The sequence below is a fragment of the Triturus cristatus genome, chromosome 3_2, assembly GCF_964204655.1.
Source record: "Triturus cristatus chromosome 3_2, aTriCri1.1, whole genome shotgun sequence".
Taxonomy (NCBI): domain Eukaryota; kingdom Metazoa; phylum Chordata; class Amphibia; order Caudata; family Salamandridae; genus Triturus; species Triturus cristatus.
In genome coordinates, this window is record NC_140584.1 from 1,203,720,537 (window position 1) to 1,203,744,832 (window position 24,296).

Consider the following 24,296-nt stretch of genomic DNA (forward strand, 5'->3'; position numbering starts at 1 on the left):
TCAGCGGTGGGATATACAACTTGCATTTGTTGGACTACTTGGTTACCACCTGATCACACGACAGAACTCTTAAATTGCCGTTAGAATTCGGATTTTTACAAATTGGCATCTTTTACCAAACTACTAAAAGTCTTGTTAAGGCCTTGCTTAAGTCCCTTTAGAATTTTAGAGAATAAAAAGTCACTGTAGTCAAGGGTAGAGGGGTTAGAACTTTTTTGTTAGAATGTCTCAAAAACAGAACCCAGCTATTAGTGAAGATAACCATAATGACATACAGGACATGGTTGAGGAGCTTGACCTCACCCCTTACCTTCACTTGTCTTTCCAGGAAGTAAGGTCCTTATGTAAAATTAAAAACATAACAATGGGCCCACATCCAACCAAACAAAGGCTCCAGGAGCTGTTGGCTGAGTTTGCAAATACCCACCCTTCTGAAAATGGTGATGACCAACCAGAAGAGGAAGGAGGTGAGTAATATGGAGATAGGTACCCACCTCCATCACTTTCTAGGGAAGGAAGGGACCCTGTGCCCTTACCTCCAAAAGTTAACCTCTGGGGACCTAGAGGCCACACAGTGGTTCAGGTGCTGGTGAGGACATTGAGGGCAACCTCAATGTGGAGGACAGCCTTTTAGCAAGGCTGACCAAAGGACTGGATCTAGAGTCCAGACTCCTGGCTCTAGAGAAAGAAAGAAAAGAGATGGGTTTAGCACCCATCAATGGTGGCAGCAATCCAAATAAGGATAAAGAGCAATCTTATGATCCTAAAATCCCCAAAGGGATTGTCCCTAAATTTGAGGAGGGTGATGACATCACGAAATGGTTCACAGCCTTTGAGAGGGCTTGTGACATGAGAAAAGTGAAGAAGTCACACTGGGGGGCACTCCTTTGGGAACTGTTCTCTGGTAACTGCGGAGACAGACTCCTGACCCTTTCTGGGGCAGACGCTGGGTCCTATGATCTCATGAAGAAGACTCTGATTGAGGGATTTGGACTCACCACTGAGGGGTAAAGAATTGGATTCAGGGGGGCTCACAAGATCCACAACCAGTCCTAAATTGATTTTGTAGACTACGCAGTAAATACACTAGATGGTTGGTTAACTGGACACAATGTGCATGACTTTACTGGACTTTACAATTTGTTTATGAAGGAACATATTTTAAGTAATTAATAAGGCATACCACTGGCTCAAGATTAGAGTGACCAAGACGACCACTGGGGGTGACCAAACTTAAAAGAAAGGGGTTACAAAACCTCCCCAGGGGAAAGGTGGTGAGAATCCCCAAGATAAAAAGTCTGAGTCTTCTAACGGGCCCCAAAAACCTGCACCTCTGATACTGCCTTACTGCTCGACCACTTTACCACAAATAGAGAGTAAGGTTCTATCTAACGTTAACTTCTGCCTACCTCTGGGGTCACCTGGACTCTCTACACACTATACCTCACTTTGGTGTAGTATATATAGAGTCAGTTATCTACACAGCTGCCTTCCAAAATATTGTGATGCCATCTCCCAATTGACCTTACAATATGCTAACTTCACAGTTCTGGGAGATTTTAACACTCATGTTGATGTTCCAAGGTGTCTCAGCTGACTCACACTCTGGCTGGCCTCAACCTGACCCAGTTAGTCACCACACCTACCCATTGAGCGGGCCATACATTGAACTTGATTTTTTCGAACCTCACCAGTTTTCAAATTTAGGCCCCATTGGGTCTGATATGGACGGATCACTTTCTTATCCTGTTCTGTTTTTTTGACGGGGGCAACCAGTCAAAGATATGAAAAACATCTGAAAAGAGGAGGAACTGGTGAAATGTTACAGAGGAGCCCTTTGTGCCCACCCTTCAATCGACTTTGCTTTCCTTTACAGGTAATCCCGACAGTGATTCGATTTACTTTAATCTACGGGTCTCTAATGCACTGGACTCGTCTGCTCCTTTAAAAACAGTAACTGCCAATAGATCTAGGCCATCTACTCCCTGGTTCTCCGCTTAACTCAGAGCAGAGAAGGTCTTATGAAAACTAGCCTATAAGGCGGCCTTTAAAATTTTTTGCAAACTTACGCGACAAACAATGAGAGAATGCTGATAAAGAAATGTTTTATATTGTAAAATCTTTTACCACACCAGAAGTGACTAAAAGTGCTTTTCATCCTTCTGCTCTTTTCACTAGCCTCTCTGATTTCTTTAACGAAAAAAATCAAAAACTATAGTCAACGTTTTCACCAGAAGCTTGCTTAGAAGGACCTGTACCATTGGCTGACAACCCTTTGGTGTCTTATCGGAATTCTGCCAAATTCCCGAAAAAGACTTGCTTGAGGAGCCATTAAAATGTACCTCGGGTTCCCCGGATGATCCCTGTCCCCCTCAATTTCTTAAAATGGCTGCCCTCAGTGTAAATCCTATTCTCAACCGGATTTGGAATGCCTCTTTGAAATCTGGCATATTTCCTGCTGTATGGAAACAGGCGTTCCTACTGCCGCTGCTCAAGAAGCCCAGTGTGGACCCTGGGGTCCTTAGCAATTTTAGACCCATCTCATTGCTATCTGCACCCACGAAGATCCTAGAAAAGCTGGTCTATCGCCAACTGTCTTTTTTTGTAGAAGCTAATGATTTGTTGCATGACAACTCAATCTGGCTTCCATGCAGGTTATAGCATGGAGACCGCTCTACTGGAAGTGTCTGAAACGGTTAGAGAGGCGTTGGATGGTGGTGCCTCCGCTATGGTAGTGATGCTTCATCTAACGGCAGCATTCAACACAGCAGCTAGTGCTACCTTGTTGAATAGACTAAGCCATTTTGGCTTTCAGGGCACGGTGCTATCTTGGATATATCTTTTTTAGAAGATCAGTTCCAACGGGTTTTCCTTCGTCCATTTTCATCTTCGGCCAAATCGTTAGCTTGTGGGGTGTCACAGGGCTCTGCTCTCAGCCCGCTGCTTTTCAACTTGTACTTGGCCCCTTTGGCCAACCTCATTGAATCCTGGGGAGTGAAGGTTGTCCCGTATGCAGATGCCACGCAGCTTATGTTTTCTTTTAGAGAACATTCAGAAGCAGCTTTTCTTAATTTCAAAGTGTCTAAACAATATCTCAAAATGGATGGACAGAAACCTTTTGAAACTAAACACAGTCCAAACTGAGGTTTTAGTCAGATAGCTCCCCCTCCTTCTAGTCTTTGGTGGCCCTCGGAATTGAATCCTCTACCGACACTGGCAACTTCAACAAGAAACCTAGGAATAAGGCTTGATTTTGATCTTTCTTTTGCATCCCAAATTCATCATGTTTCTTCACCCTGCTTTGTGAATCTAAGATCTGTCGATTGCGCTTTCTTCCAGAGGAGATATGTAAAATCATAATCTATCGCATTTGGATTACAGAAATAGCTTATATCTTGGGCTTCCAGCCTTTCTGATCCATAGACTCTAAATAATACAGAATGCGGTGGCCAGGCTCATTCAACGGGTCGCCTTTCGTCATCTCATCTTACCGCTTTTGAAGCAACTCCATTGGCTTCCGGTTGTGAAGAGGACTGAGTTTAAAACCCTTCATTCAGAGCCATTAGGGGCAGAGGTACACACTATCTTAGGAAGAGGCTTATCCTGTACCACCAGGAGAGACCCCTGAGATCTAACCACCTGCGACTCCTTCGCATTCCTAGGTTTGCTAAGGTTCGCCGAGGTGGCAGGTCGTTCTCAGTACGGCTGGCCAAGCTTTGGAACTCCCTGCCCATGCATATTCATATGGCTGAGTCTGAACAAAGTTTCAGGAAAAGATTTTAAAACTTGGCTGTTCAATCAAGTTTAGATAGTGATGGCTGAGTCTTTTATTCAGTCTTGCTTTGAGCGCTGGGATAACTCAGATGAGGTAGCTGTATGCTGTACAAATGCCTCTGATTGATTGATTGATTGTGTCCAGGGTATTTAGCAATTAATTTGGTAAAATATAAAAAGTGAAAAATAGATATCAAGGACACCTATGTATTTCTGAAATGGTAACAACATATAGAGTTTAGAAGCAGTAGCTGTTTGCACATCTCCGAAATTGTGGGTACCCATTCTAGCATGAGAATTGGAGGATATTTTTTAAAAATGACTTCTTTTTTGCACACTGCCTTACATTTGGAAGGCAGGAATGCATAGAAAGTCAATTGGTAATTGTGAGAAGGTGGCCTGATATATGCTGTCCACTAGTTCTAGTGGGCACCTTGTCTCAATCCAAACAACCCCTTATGGTGATAGGTTAAAGACAACCTTTATTGAAAGCTATCCTAGTGATAGCTATGGAGAGCAGCCTTCAGGCTAAGTCTTGAAGGAATGTAAAGCAGCTTGTTTTACCAGTCTATAATCTCTTGAATGATCAAATGAAAAGACAACCACATCAGGTATATATTTAAAATATATGTATTTAAGATAAAACACACCACACCCCTCTAGTCTCTTTATGAGACTGGAGTTCGAAGTACTAAAGTTACAAGTGATCAAGCATCAGTAAAAGCACAAATACACGTTTGGGCCCTAGGGGCGCACCAAACCGTATACCAAAAAAGTGGTATAAGAACCACGACTGGAATAGGCACTAGGCCTATTGGCTCTAGAATCGCTGGGACCCCAAGGAACCACCCAAGGTAGTGACATAGGGGACCCACGGGAGCTGTATGCAGTGTGAAAACACAACCGCGGGTTCCTATTATCTTCTATGGGCAATGTCGCGGTTGGAATTTTCAAGATTAGGGACACTTTTAATCGAGTCAGGACCAAACCCTTTTGGACTTAAGAAGTTCTAGGGCTAGCACCCATGAGAGCACCGGAGTACTCGAGTTACCTCACCCAGGGAAGCCGGGTGCATAGGTGTCTTTTGGTGTCGGGTTGCGTCGTCCATTCCAATGGAAGCCTGCAAAGAACTGCTGCTGCCGTGAAGAGGAGAAGTGTCCGAAGAGATTCAAGCCTGGATCTGGGATGTAAGGAACCTGAAAGCAGAGGGGACAGAGTCTGGGTCACTTGCCAGTGACCTAGGGCAGGATGGACCAATGCCCACAGATGTCGGGTGCTTCAGATGAGTTGATGGGTGTCTTGACTCTTCTGCCACGAGGTGCAGGAGGTGTCGACGAAGTCCATGAGCCGGATTCGAGCTGTCCTACGAAGTCTGTCGAGTGCTGTGGTGTCGGCGACCAGAATGGACCCAACAAGCCTTGGCAACGGCAAGTCACTGGAAATCAGAGAAAGGACTGCGGTGCAGACCAGCAGGGTCTGAGGGACTCACCCAGCTAGGGTAAGTCAGGGCACGTCTGGAGCTACAAGGAACACCCAATCAGAAAAGAAGTTGCCTTCGTGGGGACCTGCTAGCCAACGGGCTAGTGATCGCGAAGGAGCCTCAAGCGGTCGCACTTGAAGCTGGCCCATGGGTCACTCGTGGAGTGGAGGCCAACAATCTTCGGTGCAGAAGGTGCTCAAGGCTGGGGCTACTCAGAGCCCAAAGCACAACTTCGAGGAGGACCAGGAAGATAGTGTTGCTGCAAAAGTTCACGGTGTCCAGGGGTCATGGTTCCATGTCACCCACGATAGCCACGGGCCTCAGCTTTGCTGTGGACTCAGAGTAGCCTCGAGAAAGTCTGGAAATCCACCTCTGGGGATGCAGAGACTTCGGCGTCCGGCGGGAGCTTCAGAATTTCAGACCGGTCAGTTGCTTTTTTGGTGCCTGCCAAGCAGGGGAGTCACTCCTTGACCCCAAGGGAGATCTCTTCAGTCTTCTAGTCAGGATAGAACGTCGAAGGTCCAGGATGTACGTTGCAGAGTTTAGTCCAGGGTAATCTAAAGTCCTAAGGACTGGATTCCTATACTTATAGTGAGTTTAGGGGATGGACTAACGCTAAGGCCCCACCTATGGGTGGGCCAGGAAAGAGGGGTGGTTACACCCATTTCCTTTGTCCAGTTTCATGCCAGAGCAGGGGCAGGTAGCCCCTGCAACCGGTTTGAACTGGAGTATGCACAGGGATACCAAGTGTGCCCCCAGTGCAGGACTTCAAAGCACCAGAGAGTGCTCCCGCCCAGCCCCAATACACATCAGACTGTCTGGGGAGGTGGGGACACCTTCCCTCAACAGGAAACCTATTGTCCAGGCCTCCCCTGCCGGAGTTTCAGTCAGCAGCAGGAGGCCAGACCCGTGTCTGTGGCAGAGGCATCCATTTTGTGATGCCAGGGCTCAGGAAAGTCCTACCGGGTTTAGCCAGTGTGAACATGCCTCTTCCTCTGGAAGGGTGGAATGCTACCCCCACCGCCAGGACTGGCGGGGGGAAGGAGGGGTAGTATTCCAAAGTGTTTGACACCAAACACGACATGTTTTGATGCAGCCATCCCAAAGTTAGCATTTACCGTGAGGTTATTATGCACTTAAGAGTATATGGTATGGCTGTATCACAGAACAGCCATAAGGAAGTATTTCCGAAAGCTACAGAGGGGCTCGGTTCATGCTTGGGCACCCACTCACATAAAACCAAGCCCTCTGCCTTCAGGATTGTCAAGGCCTGCCATAGGAGTGGCTTATAGGTTTATATGTGTCTGTATAGGGTAGTGATATAGGTAGCCTATACCACAGTAAGGGATGCAAACACACCCTTACCCAGGCTGCAGTAGCAGACCTGTAGTGTCATTTTGGAGTGCTTCCCAGGGGTGGCATAATATATGCTGCAGCCCCTGGTAGGCCTCTGAGGTACCTATGCCCTAGGTACATAGTATACCATATACTAGGGGCTTATAAGGCACTCCAGAATCCAATTAGATATGTACCTAATGTACATGGAAACCATTTTACAGAGAAAGCAGATAGACTGGGGCCCTGAATAGCGGGATCCCAGTCCAACTAAGTCATAAACCAGCAAAACACCAGGAAAAAAGTGGGGGCAACCATATAGTCAGATTCCACCTTCCTACAGTAATAACACTTTTTCCACTCTTCAGTTTTCCCCTAAGTCACCTGATAAAAATGTTATCTCACTTTTGTGGGTAGGCCTAGTGCAACGAAACATGGACATATCACATTTTTCCATTGAAAATTGACCCTTTTTTCACAATGCGCCTAGCTCTGGATTTTGGAGTTAGCTCTGACGGCACCCAGGAAAACCAAGCAAACCTATACATTTTTGAAAACTAGACATGCAGAGGAATCCAGGATGGGCTGGCGTGTTGCTCTAGCCAGGTTCTAACTTTGGAAGGCAGAAATGCATAGAAAGCCAATTGGTAAAAACACTTGCTCTACAATTCTGTGTTCCCCTAAGTCACCTGTTAAAAATGGTACCTCACTTGTGTTGGTAGGCCTAGTTCTTGCGACAGGAAACGGCTCAAAACACAGCGTGGACACAACACCTTTTTCCAGTCAAAACTGACCTTTTTTCGCATAGTGCCAAGCTGTGGGTTTTGAACTGTAGCTCAGCCGACACTTCAGGGAAACCTAGTAAACCTATACTTTTCAAAACTAGACACCCGGGGGAATCCAGGATAGGGTGACTTGTGCAGCTCTCACCAGGTTCTGTAACCCAGAATAGCTTGCAAACCTCAAACTGTGTAAAAAACACATTTTCCTCACATTTATGTGATGCAAAGTTCTGGAATCTGCAGGGAGCCACACACTTACACATACGCAGCATTCCTCCACGTCTCCAGATAAAAACGGTGCCTCACTTGTCTGGGTAGGCCTAGTGCCCGAGACAGGAAACGGCCCAAAATGCAACATAGGCACATCAGATTTTTCCCTTGAAAACTGACCTTTTTTTCACGGTGTGCCTAGCTGTGGATTCTGGATCCTAGCTCATTCGGCACATAGGGAAACCTAACAAACATGTTTTTTTTTAAAAACAAGACACCCAGGGGAATCCAGGATGGGATGACGTGTGTGGCTCCTACCAGGTTCTGTTGCCAGGAATCCGTTGCAAACCTCAAACTTTGTCCCAAAAAAATTTCCTAAAATTTCTGTGATGGAAAGTTCTGGAATCTGTGGGGAGCCACAAACTTCCACCTACACTGCATTCCCCCAAGTCTCTCAATAAAAATGGTACCTCACTTGTGTGGGTAGGCTTAGTGCTGGCAGCAGGAAACAGCCCAAAACGCAATGTGGGCACATCACATTTTTCAACTGAAAATGGACCCTTTTATCGCAATGCGCCTACACGTGGATTTTGGACCCTAGCTCAGCCGGCACCTAGGGAAATCTAGCAAACCTCTATATTTTTGAAAACTAGACAACCAGGGAAATCCAGGATGGGTGACATGTGTGGCTGTAGCCAGGTTCTGATACCAAGATTCCCTTGCAAACCTCAAACTTTGTAAAAAAAAAAACATTTTCCTCACGTTTCTGTGATGGAAAGTTCTGGAATTTGTGGGGAGCCACAAACTTCCAGCTACAGTGCATTCCCCCAAGGCTACCAATAAAAATGGTACCTCACTTGTGTGGGTAGGCTTAGTGCCAGCAGCATGAAACGGCCCAAAACGCAACGTGGGCACATCAAATTTTTCAACTGAAAATGGACCCTTTTATCGCAATGCGTCTGCATGTGGATTTTGGACCCTAGCTCAGCCGGCACCTAGGGAAACCTAGCAAACCAGTATATTTTTGAAAATTAGACACCCAGGGGAATTCAGGATGGGTGACATGTGTGGCTCTAGCCAGGTTCTGATACCCAGAATCCCTTGCAAACCTCAAACTTTGTAAAAAAAAAAACATTTTCCTCACATTTCTGTGATGGAAAGTTCTGGAATGTGCGGAGAGTCACAAACTTTCACCCGCCCGGCATTTCCCCAAGTTTCCCGATAAAAGTTGTGCCTCACTTGTGTGGGTTGGTCCAGTGATCACAACAGAAAACGGACCAAAAAGCAACGTTGGCACATCACATTTTTTTCCGCAGGGGTCACCGTCGCATCACCGGAGAAGCGTGTGGCAAGGCCTGTCACGGCTCCAAAGTACAGAGTTTGCCGTACGACCGCCGAGCTTGCACGCATCATCTACACATTGTCTCATCAAGGTCGCCATCTTATCGCATACCACCGGATTTTCGCATCGCATCGAAGCGTCATCTTGCCGCATCGGAACCGGGCAGCAGTACGAGAATCAACGCTTCACCTCCTCTCCGGTAAGGATTAAGACGCATTCCCTACTCTGCGCAAGCATTGAGGCGCGACGCATCGTCTCCCCCGAAGCAAGTAGCCGACGCATTTCCAACGCTGCGAGCCTTTTGTTTATTTTGCGTTACGCATCCCGGTACTTTTGTGAGAACTTTGTCGCATTTACCATCAACTTGAACTAAGTTACTCCAACCTTCTTTAAGTCAATTGTAAGTACAGTATTGTGGATTTTTGTCGTTTGCGGTCTTGTGTTAAATTTGTATAAAGAATACTTATTTTTATGAAACCTGTGTGGTGTCCATCTGTAGTGTTTTCACTGTATTGCTGCATGTGTTCACAAATGCTTAACACACTGCTTTTGCGATAAGCCTGTCTGCTTGTGCCAAGCTACTAAGGGGGTGAGCTGGGGTTATCCAGTAGTGTAATCCCTTTTCCCTGACTTAGAAGCAAGGGTCCCTATTTGGTCAAAGGTTTCCTACCTCTGCCAACTAGAGACCCCCAGTTCTAACAGGGAACCTAACAAACATGTACATTTCTGAAAACTAGACACTGAGGGAAATCCAGGATGGAGTGGCTTCTGTGGCTCTAACTAGGTTATTTTACCCAGAATACCTTGCAAACCTCCAACTGTATAAAAATAATTTTTCCTCACATTTCTGTGATGCAAAGCTCTGGAATCTGCAGGGAGCCACAAACTTACATATACGCAATATTTCTCCATGTCTCCCGATAAAAATGGTACCTCTCTTGTGTGAGTAAGCCTAGTGCCCGCGACAGGAAACGCCCCGAAATGCAACGTAAATACATCACATTATTCCACAGAAACGGACCCTTTTTCGCAGTGTGCCTAGCTGTGGATTTTTTAAAGCTAGACACCCAGAGGAATCGAGGCTGGGAATGTGTATGTGTCTCACACCAGGTACTGTTATCCAGAACCCCTTGCAAACCTCAAACATTGTCAAAAACACACATTTTCCTCATATTTCTGTGATAGAAAGCTCCGGAATCTTTGGGGAGCCGCAAACTTCCACCCACCTAGAATTCCCCCAAGTATCCCAATAGAAATGGTACCTCACTTGTGAGGGTAGGTCTAGTGGTCATGGCAGGAAACGGACCAAAACCCAATGTTGGCACATCACATTTTTCCACAGAAAACGGACCCTTTTTTCGCAGTGTGCCTAGCTGTGGATTTTGGATCCTAGCTCGTTCGGCACATAGGGAAACCTAATAATCATGTACATATTTGAAAACTAAACATCCATGAAAATACAGGATGGGGTGACTTGTGTGGCTCTCACCAGGTTCTTTTACCCAAAATATCTTGCAAACCCAAAACTGTCTAAAAAATAACAAATTTTCCTCACAGTTCTGGAATCTGCAGTGAGTCACAAACGTATACCTACCCAGTATTCCACCATGTCTCTCAATAAAAATGGTGCCTCACTTGTGCGGGTAGGCCTAGTGCCCGCAACAGGAAATAGCCCAAAATGCAACCTGGGCACATCACATTTTTCCCGTGAAAATGGTCCCTTTTTTTGCAATGTGCCTACCTGTGGATTTTGAACCCTAGCTCAGCCAGCACCTAGGGGAAATTAGCAAATCAGTTGTAGTACTGGGTTTTTCAGAACCAACCCAGCGGTGCCAGGGAACACACCCGAAGACTTCAAATTCTTCCTGTTTCAGACTACAGAAACACAGAGTCTTTTAGGTGAAGTCAAAGATCGTATTTATTGGCTGCAGACCAATCACAGGTATCCGAGAAGTACAGCACGGTGTATGTTCTCAGGAGACTGCTCCCGAACCAAAAACCAGTCTTTACTTATATACACAAAATTACGCTCTGGGCAACACCGCCCCTATTTTACAAGTGGTCATTCACATATTTTCGCTTCAAAGAAACAGTAAAGTCATGATGATGTTCCCACATTTCAGCTCAGTAAGCCCACAATTATTTACCCAGCGAGGCTCAGAACACTCATCAGATATCAGCGGCCCCCAATAAATTCGGCACCTCCTCCTCGTAAAGCAAGTCATAAAGTAGGAAACAGAGTCAGGTGTGAAAGAGATTAGTCAGGGTTCGTGTGGGAAGAACGACTTTATGGTGTGTCAAGCCCTGATGCTAATCCCATTTGGCCGCTGTAAAAAGGAACCGGCCGGACATGAGTGACCTCGGGCATTGGAGTCAGTTTGCACAGGTCACAAAGGAGTCACAGGAGGTGTACGTGTCCTCTAGGCCTAGGCATGGCCTTAGTGCAGCCTATGTGAGGGCAACCACAAAATGGCTACCGCTCTAAAATGGAACCCGAGGGTTCGATATGTAGTATCGTATGTACGGTGATTTCATCGGTGAAACATGACGAAAACACTCGTACATACCGCATTAGTCATTTGCGGTTCGCTGATACCAAAATCGGCACGGTAGGACCATGCCTCCAACATGGTTCCGAAATTTACAGTACCACAGACCCTCCTTTTGCCCTTACATAGGCAATAACTATACTAATCTGAGTCCAGATCTATATTCATAAAGTCATGGAGATGTTGCTGTAGCATCATCCTATTGCTTAGCTCGTCCCGTGATACAGGTCTCTTTACACATGATGTAACACAGAGGCTACACACTACGGGAGCACACTGTATACACAGACAGAACAGGAAAAGAATGGCTAAGATCGTTCCAATTACTATTAGAATCTTCCATCCCCAAGCTGATAACAGTCCCCAGAACCCCCCCATCATCGACCAATCTCCTTTATCCACATGAATGGATTCGGAAATCTTATGCAGTTTGGAGATGGCTTGATAGACTGTCGGAGCGTTATCTGGTATGAAAATACAACAGCTTGATTGGATAACCTTACATACTCCACCACGGTCTGCAAGTATTACATCTAGAACCATACGGTTCTGCAACGTCATAAGGCGATCCGCTTGGAGCTCAGCTGTCAAGTTACCAAGGGCACCAGCTGTTACATTAACAGTGGTTTCAACTACACAAGTCAGTTGTCTCAGGTTCCTACTATTGACCATTGGTCCCCAAAACGGCAGGAAACCCAAGAAAAAGTCTCCCGCTTCCTGACCGGCAGTATCCTCCGTACTGACAACGCCTCTCACAACTCTGGTCTTGTGATAATCAGAGGCAGCAGTAAATGTCGGCGGCAGCAAATTTGCAACATAACATGTGCCCGAGAAATCAGGGGGCAACCATGTATATGCTCGGTCATTGCAAACAAAGTATGTACCCTTGGCAGCCAAAAACGCAGGGGAAAACTGTGATGGAAAGGTATACGTTTCAGTACAGTCACTTTTCCCTAGTTGAGTTCTTGGATTCTGACCATTGCCTTGTAAACAGAACCGACCTACGTGAGGTACGACCCAAATTGGGGATGAACTCTTACGCTGTTTCTCGCCTAGACTAATGCTATACCCCGTCGCGTTCCAACCTACATAAGCTTGCAACTCATCCTTGGGAATAGATGAATATGCATCGATGTCTCTGCTCATGTCAGCAACTCCTTTCATCAAGGCCTTATTGTTCGTGCTAGGTCTAGTGGAACGCGGTGGTCGCGGGGAATATGTCTCAAGTGCGAAGAAAAACATAGTCTGGAATGCCCATGATGACCCATTATAGCTAAACGGCAGCACTGTGAGATGGACTAAGCCACGCCCTATTTACAACACTAAGTTAGCATAAACGAAATCATTCTTAGCAAGCAAGCTTGTTATTTCTGCTGCGCTGCACACGACACTGATGTTATGTGTTATTCATTTTAGAAATGCTGACTCGACTTTGCTTTACAGAATAAACATACTGTTGTTTAACATTCTTAACCGTGAAATGTGCCCTTGGTCTGTACATCATGCAAAGAACGAGTCTGGGTCACTAGAAGGTACAGAGTGTTGTGATTAGATTGATCGTACCACTTCTTAGACATATCATACATAAAGCTGCCAATATTTGAAGGACGAGCGTCTTTGATATTGCAGAACAGTTTGGGTTTTTATTCATTCGAACAAGAGGAGCTGATGCATGAGAGCTAGCTGATCCTTTGATGTGATTCTACTAAGCTGATCTGTAAGGTAGGGGGTCCCCCCTGTAAACCTAAGAGACCTTCTGATAGTCTAATAATAATGTATTAGATTATAGTGAAAGGAGTGTGGCTTTATACCACTGTCATTATTATTATGATTGCTCCTTTCATCCTGTATGGTATTGTAATAATGTTTATGATTCTGATCTGTACTGTCAGTCTGCTAGTGCTAGCCAAAGTACTGCATCTTAGGACGCGAGGTTTATAAAATAAACTCTTTAAACTTTACCGTGTCTGTATTATTATGTTGTGGACTAATAAATAGATACGAACAGGTATTTCAGATTCCCACCACTCCTGAGAAATATCTAAGTCGCTTGTTCTGGTTTGTCTATACATTGGGACCACCTAGCTAGATCTAGGTTAACGAATGAGATACTAAGCTAGTCGGACAAGGGGTTCTGGGTTCTGAGGTGGATTTTCTGGTACACCACAATTCTCTGAGGGCCTGGTCTCCTGCGCATAGTTCTGTGCAAAAGCAGAATCCCTGCAACATGGCGCACCTAACGTTTGGTCTTAATTTCTGAGACGCTTTCGTAGTACTATTTTAGTCCACAACAACCCTCACTCTAGTTTCCGGAAAACTTGGGTGACGGTTTAACCTACCTAGGTTTAGACTAAAGGTTCTATCAAGCTTGAAAATTAAAAAGGTTATAGTTCTTGAGCCCAAGTGCTACTGTAAATATCGTTGTTACTCTTTAGGGTGTCCTTATGGCGGTTAATATTCCCGCTCATAGTAGGGTTCCCCTGCGCACTCATTTGAGGGCATATGGGGTACCTGATGACGGGATGTCCGTAGTATTTGTGGTCAGTGCTGATACCACCTACCCGTATGAGTTGTTTTACTCATGGGTAACCTTTGAGGAGGTGGATGCAGACGATAATTTGTTCCACGAATATAGAGCTCCGGCTGTACCTGCGGCTTATGCCCCAAATAGGACACTAGAAATTCCTATTTCTGCCTGGCAACATACTATTTGGTTTAATGGCGCCCTCCCCCATGAGGTCGTACCGGCGAGAATGGGCCCGTTATCAATTGCGGGAGCTACATGGCCGGTACTGGCCGGATATACTCCACACCCACGCTACCTGACGGTGGCAGTGGGTGATTTAAGAACGCTACACACAGCCCTGATTACGGTCCATAGGGCTTTAGTGCAGTATGTGTCACGCACAGTTCAGGTGGGAGCACCTGCGGTTGCTGGACACGGAGCGGATCACCATCACGCGGTGGTGATAAGCCCTGTTATGGTTAACGCGGTTGTCGGCAAGCGCCACCTCAGTAAGGATGAATTTCCTTACTGGCTTGCAGAAAAATTTGATCAATTAGAAGCCGTGTTTCCTAACACTACACCTGTGGATAAACACAGGATACTCACCATTACTTTGCCCAAAGACCTGATCCCTGAGCTTGTTGATTGTGACAATTGGGGCAAGATCTTTGCGGCAACATATTCGAAGTGCTACGGCACTCCGTCTATGGCTGTACTACCCTCCGTCATCAAGAAAGTTCAAGAAAGTCATGGTGCGGAGGCAGCTATTGAGTTGGGAATGAGGCTTGTCGACAGTTTCGATGTGGTATGTTCCATGGTAATGGGCAACCTCAAAGGAGATGCCATGCAGTTCCAAGTAGGCAATATGCTGGAGCTGCTGGCGGATGAAGACAAGCCTCGGCAATTCGCAAAAATTATTGCGAAAGCCTACAGGATGGTTAGACGTAGTGCCTTAGGTGTAAAACCCACCATCAAAATTCCTGATGTAGTACAACAAACTAAGGTGAGTTCGTCTACAAAGGACGAAAAGCCCAACTTCCCTAAACAAAGTTGGCGAGCCAAAAAACAAGAGAAGCAGCAACAGAAACAGGTTTCTCGTCCTGCCTCACCAGTTCAGTCGTATAGTGAACGCACTTATGATTTACGCGATCGTACTCATATTAGGTCACCTGATAGGTTTCAGGTTTCTGAACAACGCTCTCCTCGTTCTTCACAGGAAACATCGACTTCACACTCTGGTGGTGGAGAGCGTGGAAAAGGAAGGGGATCTCAAGTTCGAGACCAGCCCCGCCAGACTGACGGTAAAGGCAAGCAGGAAGACGCTGCGAGACCACGTCCACCGTTTCAGAAAAAGAAAGTTGCTGCTATCTCAGCGAGATATGCCTCAGATGGTCAGGACACAGCTTCGGAACCTGACATGGGCACTAACGCTGCTCGACAGCGCGGCGGAAGTTACAGTAGTGCGGGAAGCATTGCGTCCATTTCTGGAGGCGACAGCAACTGACATTTATGTGACAGTTGAAACTGCTGATACTCGCGTAGCCCCCCCGGACAGATTATTTGAAATAGTCCTTAATATTGAGGGTGACATACAACGCAAAATTAAAGTGGTTTTTTGGGACAATCTGACCACCACATATGATATACTTTTGGCGGAAAAAGATTGGCCTCCGGCTTTCATTTTAGACGCCCCTAGGGGAGAGGAAGTTATCCTTCCTTCCTTTGGGCACGCAGTGCCCACGGAGGAGTCTACAAGATTGGCCGGGGAGTGGGCGCAGGTGCTTGCACCTGCGTTATATCGCAATCAGGTTGGTTGGGATAAATGTTCTCCCAATCATGAGATTCCATTGCGATCCGATCCCCAGCCACAGCCCCAATATCCCATGCATCGCGAGGCAAGATCTCACGTCGCTTCTATCCTTGAACAATTGGAATATCAGGGAGTGATTGAGACATGTGTGTCACCCATGAATAACCCTTTATTCACTGTGACGAAGCCTGACGGGTCGTACCGCCTAGTTTTGGATTACCGGCATTTAAACTCGCATTGCCGGACGTGTGCGGTACAAAATACTCATAGTTCGGCTCTCGTGGATAGTCTTGTGAGAAAGCGTTTTAAAACTACGCTTGACTTATCTAATGGCTTTTATTGCCACAACCTGGCCCCTCTTAGTTATGAGTGGACAGCATTCACCTCGGGTGGCAAACAAAAATTGTTCAAGAGGCTCCCGATGGGCTACAAAAACAGCCCTGGAGTTTTTGCCGCTCGCTTGGTCTCTCTCTTGGAGATGATAGACCCGGAAGCATACTCGTATGTCGATGACATCTATCTGACAGACGACGAGTTGCTTCCACACCTTGCTCGTGTGGATAACATAGTAACTATGTTTGCAGACTTCGGTTACAAGTTCAACTTTAAGAAGTCCCACATTGCGGAATTTACAGTGTTGTTCTTGGGGTACGAACTCAATAATGAGGGACGAGGCTTGGCACCGCAATTCCTTGAGAAATGCGCAAACCTTCGTATTCCTACGACACTGAAAAAACTACAATCCTTGCTGGGATTTCTGAATTTCGGTCGATCCTACATTCCTGATTATGCCCAGCGTATCAAGACGCTTTATGCCTTGATACAACCAACTTATACCAGATCTTGCTGGCTGCCAGAGCACTCATTAGCTTTGTATACTTTACAAACAGATCTTCTTACAGCTAAATATCTAAAGACTCGTGACAACCACACCAACCTGGTCATAAGAATTGTTCCAGGCGCGGAAGGTTTCACGTACTTAACGTTCAATGAGGGTGACACAACCACCATTGCTTACAAATCTCATCTGTACACTTCGGCTGAGCTGCGATTTTCCACTGTTGAAAAAGTCTTAACGGCGGTTCAGATGGCAATCCTGAAAGAACGAGCGCTATCACAGGGAAAGTGCATGCTGGTGGTAACACCGTTTCCTGCTCTCGAAGCAGTCACTAAAGCCAGTGTACCAAATTCTAAGGCTTTGCATCCGAGGTGGATACAATGGGCGACCTCCTTAGCTTCGCCTGACGTTGAATACATCTTTGACGCAGCGTTGCAGACTCAAGAGAGTTTGGAGTATGAATTCGTTCATCCTGCTCTTTCGTCTTTGCGCCCCATCGAGGAATACCATTGTGTCATATACACTGACGGGTCGGCGCAACCCGCAACTGGATCAAGGCACGCTTATTCAGCGGCTTGCGCAATTGTAGTCGGTACTTTCGTGAATGGAGAGTTCAAATCTGATGCAGTGCATACGCAGTCATTGGGCGATTGTACCGCACAATTGGCGGAGCTTCGTGCTCTGGTGCTTGCACTTGAGTTTGCTGATCACAGAGTCACTACTCTTATAGTGAGTGACTCTTACTATTGCGTTCAATCTTACAACGACAATTTGCTTTTTTGGATCATGAATGGTTTTCGTGATTCAAAAGGTAGCACAGTAAAGCATAAAACGCTTTGGGCTCGAGTGTCAGATCTCAAAGAGGGTCTGCCACTTGTGGATGTAATTCACACTCTTGGTCACCAACGAGTTGGTGTCCATGCTGTCGGTAACAGTTTGGCTGACGAGGCAGCTAAAACAGCAGTGGCAACATACTTAGTAGCAGCAGTTACACGAGCAAAATCTAAGATAGATGCAGACATCTTGGCAGCTATTGCTGCTACAGAGACGGGGACAAACTTTCCTAGAGGTTTCCCTTCTCGATACCATTATCACTTAAGTCCTGATAACGTCCCGTTAGTGAGGATTAACGACGTTGGTGACAGATTGATTCCCAACGCGGACTGCAGACCAAATTTGATAACAAATGCCCACGAAGGTGTTGCGTCTGCGCATGCTGGAGTGTCGGCAACTGTATCTCTTTTACAGCAGCGTTACTGGTGGTACGGTTTGTATAAACAAGCGCGAGCTTATGTACTTAATTGTGACATTTGCCAGCAGATTAAACCTTCTTCTGTTGCGCGTCCACCGCCAACGCAGCTGCATATCTCTAATCAACCACTTGCGTGTGTTTATTTAGATCACTGCGGTCCTTTTACCTCTGATACTGCGTACAAGTACATCTTGGTTGCAGTGGATTCGTGCACACGTTTTCTGTGGGTGTGGCCACAAAGGAGTGCTGATGCCAGGACTGTCATCAAAGTATTGCGTGTCTTTATAGGGAGTTTTGCATGTGGCACCCTTCACTCTGATCAGGGCCCGGCGTTCGCCTCTAAGGCTTACAAAGAGGCTATGAGAAGTTTGGGGGTCCAAGTCAAATTTTCATCTCCATACCGGCCTGAGGGCAATAGTGTTGTGGAGCGGATGAACCGTGACCTAAAGCAATCGTTGACAGCCAAGGTGTTAGGTACAGGCCGAAACTGGCTTGCCCACTTGTATGACGTCCAACGTGCACTTAATAATCTCCCTAGAAGGTCTCTGGGTGGGAGGACCCCTTATATGATGCTCTTTGGAGTGAGAATGTTTGTTCCGGACCTTGATGGTCTAGACATGGCGGCGGCTGCCGCCCCTTTTGACCTAGATGACCACTGTGCTGTATTGCAGAATCTACAAGAAGCAAGAGACACTCTAGCAAAAGAACACGTGCCCTCTACATCCGCAGAAGCGCTCCTGATTCCGGTGGTCGGCTGGCTGCCTCGAGTTGGAGACTTGGTCCGTGAGAAGGTGGAGAACAAGAAGGAGTTTGGCCCCTCTTATCGTGCACCAGTCCCGGTGCTTGGAGTATTGGGTACACGTACAGTTGTTTTACCCCCACTTCCTGGTCGCAAGGAAAACAGGTACATTTCAATTGAAAATGTCAAGCTACACAGGGTGGCCGATTTTCCATAGTACTACACCTTCAGTTTCCTGCCCTTCGATGCTGAGAAACTCTGTTGTGTTGCCACCCTCTATCATCGTGCCTGAGGTTTCCGTTGAGATGATCACAGTAACTGATCCGCCACCTACTACTGGTGGTTTGCCCGCTGATCCTGAGTATGCTTATCCTACAGAAGTCGCATTGCCCCTTTTACATACAGCGACGCTTTCCCAGTCCCAGTCTTCTTTTGAAACTGAACTATTGTCTTCCACTGCCCCTTCCAAAATTTCTAAATTTTTTGCCTGGTTCAAGAGACATTTTTTGGTTGCACCTTGGACTTACATCTGGTTGGTGCTGATTTGTATTTTTTTATTCATGACAATTGGCTTTGTGGTAGTGTTTTTTAGACTTATCAATGGACACTACCTGCATGAGCGTTCTACAATTCAATTTATTGATGGAACTTTGGCCCCCCATTCCTCATCACACATCATGAAAAGAGACCTGACGTTTGTGAACATCACCGCCTGGCCCGTACGTGATGGGATTGCTTGGGATGCAGTGAACTTTCAAATTCATGGTCCTACCGAGGTTATTTATGTGCCAACTGTTTTTCGTGTTTCTATGGGTGATGTAGTTAAACAAAACATCCGCTCAGATGATTGGGATGTACAAGCAATAGAAGCACTGTTTTCTGATTTAAAATATTATGCTGCATTTGATGCTGAAGATCTGTATTTAAATACTGCAAACTATGATGAGCAGTTTTGTTTTCAACATTATGGCACACATTTCCTACACAGAGCAAATACGTTTCGAAATTTTGTTAATTTCACTCAATGGGAACATTGTCCTGTCCCTATGACTGGTAGCTCTGCCACTTTATTGAAAAAATTCACATATTTTTCGGATTTTAGTGTGTCAAACCCTGATTCTTTTTATTTTAAGGTGGAGGTAGAACCCAGTTCTAAGATCAGACTGACACACACAAAATTGTTATATTCCAAATCCTTTATGGAGGAGTTGGCTATTGGAGGTTATGATGTATGGAAAGCTACTGTCGATCTTAAATCGGTTTGGGGAACTAAACCGTGGCAGGTACAGGGAACAGAAGCTTTACATCGTGCCTGTCTTATCCCAAACCATATGTTATTTTTGAATTCTTCTATTTTTCAGACCACTTGTTTTGGATTGGCTATTTCTAAAAAATTAATGTCTTCCCTCGGTCCCTGATCTGGGTGCTTATCCTGGTTGGGAGAATCACACAGATCTGTCCCTTACTACGTTGCAGTCACTTGTTTCCAATACTACCTTCAATATTTCAACATTGGATCCTGAGGGTTGGTTGGTATGGCAAACAAGTTCAGATTCCTGTCAACGTCGGTTTCTGGATTTGGCTCCAGGGTATACACAACTTAGAGTTGACCCTCGTTTCACATCTTCACACACGGTAACTACCTACTCAGTAGGCAAGTTATGTCAGTCATGGCTGCAACATTCCACGTTGACTTCAGTGAAGCTACATTTGTCACGTTTAGATGAAAAAATAGATTTGAATGATTTCATTAAGGGTCCTGCGAATGGCAGATCTAAACGATGGGCTTATGCTATTTACAATGAAATTTGGAAATTGTCGCAAATTGAAGCTGCTTCTAGATTACGTGCCATTGATCAAGCAAATATGGGAAAAGTATTGGCTGTGATAGATAACAGTATTAATACTTTGTCTTCTAGAATTTACACATTAGATAATATAGTTTCTTCTGTTGTAGATATTGTGCAAGATTATGTATCTGTGTTGTATCATGGGCAAAATCAATTGCGTTCAATTATGCAGTTTGCATGGACATTGCAAACGTTAAAGGCAGGGAAAGTCCCTTGGGATTACATGAATATAAATCCTCATTGTTCCTTCCTTTTAATTTGACAGAAAAACAACAGTTCATGTCCATGAAAGATGTGACTTATGCATTGCTGCACATTGAAAAATTAGAACCTTTGCCTTTTTCTGTAGCTGAATTGAATTCAGCCGTGTGGTTAGTACACGGATTAGTCACTCTACCTTTTAGCCTGTATAAGTTTAGTTCGTGCATGAAGCATTATGCCATAGGCAGATATGAAGAACTTGGTGGTGCTTTTCTGCACGAAGTCTGGTCTCTTCCGTTCACTTACAGATGCGTTAGAGATGGCAAGGAAGTTTATTTGAAAGGTGAAGAATGTACTTCAGCACCTGATCACTCTGTGGTTTGTAGACATATACAGTTACATGGTGCTTGCAATATACACGCTCCTAATTTAGCTTGTGTCCTTAAGGGAATTCCAATGCCTGTTATAACGTCTTCTTTTAAGCTGCTTGCCAACGGTAGTTATTTGCTTTTAAACAGTGAAGCTTGCTGTGGGATGCTAGTGGGTATTCCTTACATAGTCACTGTTTCACGAAAAGTAGTTTGCTGTAATAATGTCCTTTTCCCGCCCCCGCAAGGCCGACTCGATATATCCATCTGGCCTGCGATTCCAACCTTGAACGCAGAGTTCAATAGGATGAGCAGAATAAGGGCTCTTTTGTCTAAAAAAGAGGTTGCGTTGACTTCGTCACGTGAAACATTTCTTCTTAATGTGTCAAACACACGCACTGAGGTACAAGCTCTTTTAAATACTTACCTCCCACTCCATTTTGGAACCTTGATTCAAACTATCTTTAATGCCTCGTCTACGACTGGCCTTGTACATTTTTTTAAAATTGTGGGCTCGGGCATCGTGACATCTTTCCAGACTGTTTTTGGTGTGATCCCCGCGTTTTTACATTCTGTTTTTTCAAGTGTGTTCGGAGGGTTGCCGTTGCTCCTCGCTTTGGTGGCTGGGATCCTCTTGTTAATTTGCGCACTTCGATATGGCTGCACACCAAGAATCGCACAACGGAATGCTCCGCCTGCTCTATCTACGCAGCCGGATGCTTGATTACTACGGCACCTTACCTCTGGCGGTGTTAAGCGTCAAGTATGGATTGTCTTTCCGGTTTCCTTTTTTTACATGTGTGCAACCTGTTTTTCACTGCCTAGATTGTCCCTTCCAATGGGCTCTGGACTTGCGCTTGTCAAACTTGGCGTCACCTGACCCGGATTTTGATGAACTAATGTGTCCCTTAGTGGCTCATGAAATTGATTGTTCTGGTGTCAGGTTTATGGCTTTGGGTGCTGCACACGGAATCCTTGGAAATTGGGATATCGGAGAGGCAACTATTGACTTCCTTGAACGAAGTTCTATCGAGGATACTGCCAGTTGTCCTGTCATGGTGCTGGATGCTCCGGTACTTGATGAACACGTGTGTTCTTTTCCCTTGCTAAATTGGATGGCTGATACTTTTGCGGAACGCTCCAATGATTTCCTCTTGGAAGCTGTTGCAACTTACGGTGCATATACCTTTATGGATTGACTGATTGACATTGTCGCTCCAAGGTACATCCCGGAGGGTTACTTTTCTACATCATTTTTTCATTTTTTTTAAACAAAACGAATATTTTTTTTATTCTCGGACTTTACACTTCCCTTATATGGCCTTATAGTTCACGCCTTTGGTTGCGTTCTACATCGCTTGAACTCTGCGTTCTTGATAAGTGTATCCCTATTGGTTCGTGCTCCGATCATGGGGGGGTGTGAGATGGACTAAGCCACGCCCTATTTACAACACTAAGTTAGCATAAACGAAATCATTCTTAGCAAGCAAGCTTGTTATTTCTGCTGCGCTGCACACGACACTGATGTTATGTGTTATTCATTTTAGAAATGCTGACTCGACTTTGCTTTACAGAATAAACATACTGTTGTTTAACATTCTTAACCGTGAAATGTGCCCTTGGTCTGTACATCATGCAAAGAACGAGTCTGGGTCACTAGAAGGTACAGAGTGTTGTGATTAGATTGATCGTACCACTTCTTAGACATATCATACATAAAGCTGCCAATATTTGAAGGACGAGCGTCTTTGATATTGCAGAACAGTTTGGGTTTTTATTCATTCGAACAAGAGGAGCTGATGCATGAGAGCTAGCTGATCCTTTGATGTGATTCTACTAAGCTGATCTGTAAGGTAGGGGGTCCCCCCTGTAAACCTAAGAGACCTTCTGATAGTCTAATAATAATGTATTAGATTATAGTGAAAGGAGTGTGGCTTTATACCACTGTCATTATTAGTATGATTGCTCCTTTCATCCTGTATGGTATTGTAATAATGTTTATGATTCTGATCTGTACTGTCAGTCTGCTAGTGTTAGCCAAAGTACTGCATCTTAGGACGCGAGGTTTATAAAATAAACTCTTTAAACTTTACCGTGTCTGTATTATTATGTTGTGGACTAATAAATAGATACGAACAGGTATTTCAGATTCCCACCACTCCTGAGAAATATCTAAGTCGCTTGTTCTGGTTTGTCTATACATTGGGACCACCTAGCTAGATCTAGGTTAACGAATGAGATACTAAGCTAGTCGGACAAGGGGTTCTGGGTTCTGAGGAGGATTTTCTGGTACACCACAATTCTCTGAGGGCCTGGTCTCCTGCGCATAGTTCTGTTCAAAAGCAGAATCCCTGCAACAGCACTAGATATGGGATACCTTTATTAATGGTATGTGGCATCAAACCACACACCCAGCAATTTGTTGTATTCATAACTAGTTGGTGCTGGTGCAGAAGTTGAATAAACAAATTGTTTACGAACTCAGAACGTCTAGCTTGTTCATGTTCAGGGAGAGGGTGGAAAGAGTGTGAGGAAACAGTAGGAGGAGGTATGGGCTGTACAGTGGGTGCAAATGATACTTGAAAAGACAATAATACATAACCTACAGAAAACATCACCATACTAAATAATGCAAACAGGCATAATATTACAAAACGTTTGCTATTCGTTACTTTACGTATTCTACTCTTAAAATTCATTTCCTTAACAGGTCCCTCCATCTCAAAAAACTCCATCCTCTAATCGTGCTGTTCGCGGCGGATGAGTGTCTTCTGCTAAGGAGTACACCTGTCAGTCCAGGGAACGCCCTAGACCAACCAGAACCTTTGACCTAACGTCTCCGGCTTGTACCCCAAAGTCTTGGCACCGCGACCCTACAGCTGAACCCGGATGGTGGTTCGAAAAACAAAAAAAATAAAGAGTGTCTTAGATGAGAGAGCTGTACTATCTAAAAAATATCAAAGGAAAATAATTTTTTATTTGTCCATAGGCCTCGACCTTAAATTGTAGCGATTTCTTGTAGGTACTGTCTGGTCTTGAAACAAGAGTTCAGGCTCTGTGGTGTCCAATCTATTTGATGGTGGCACAGCTTCTTGCAGAATGTCGTCGCTTTCCTGCTCAGAGCTTGCTCCTTTCACGCGTGCATTGCTAAATGGCACGAAACGAGGCACAGTGTCAGTCTCAGAATCAGCGATACCCTCCTGGACCCACTGGTCATACGGCAGAGGCAAAGGGACCCTCTTACAATGTACGCCGTGAAT

The 24,296-nt window shown here is 45.2% G+C and overlaps 1 pseudogene; it reads right to left on the reverse strand.

Annotated features, from left to right (window-relative positions):
* Positions 1 to 2,852: 2,852 nt before the first annotated feature.
* Positions 2,853 to 24,296, reverse strand: part of LOC146859449 (endogenous retrovirus group PABLB member 1 Env polyprotein-like) — a 40,887-nt pseudogene continuing 19,443 nt past the window's right edge.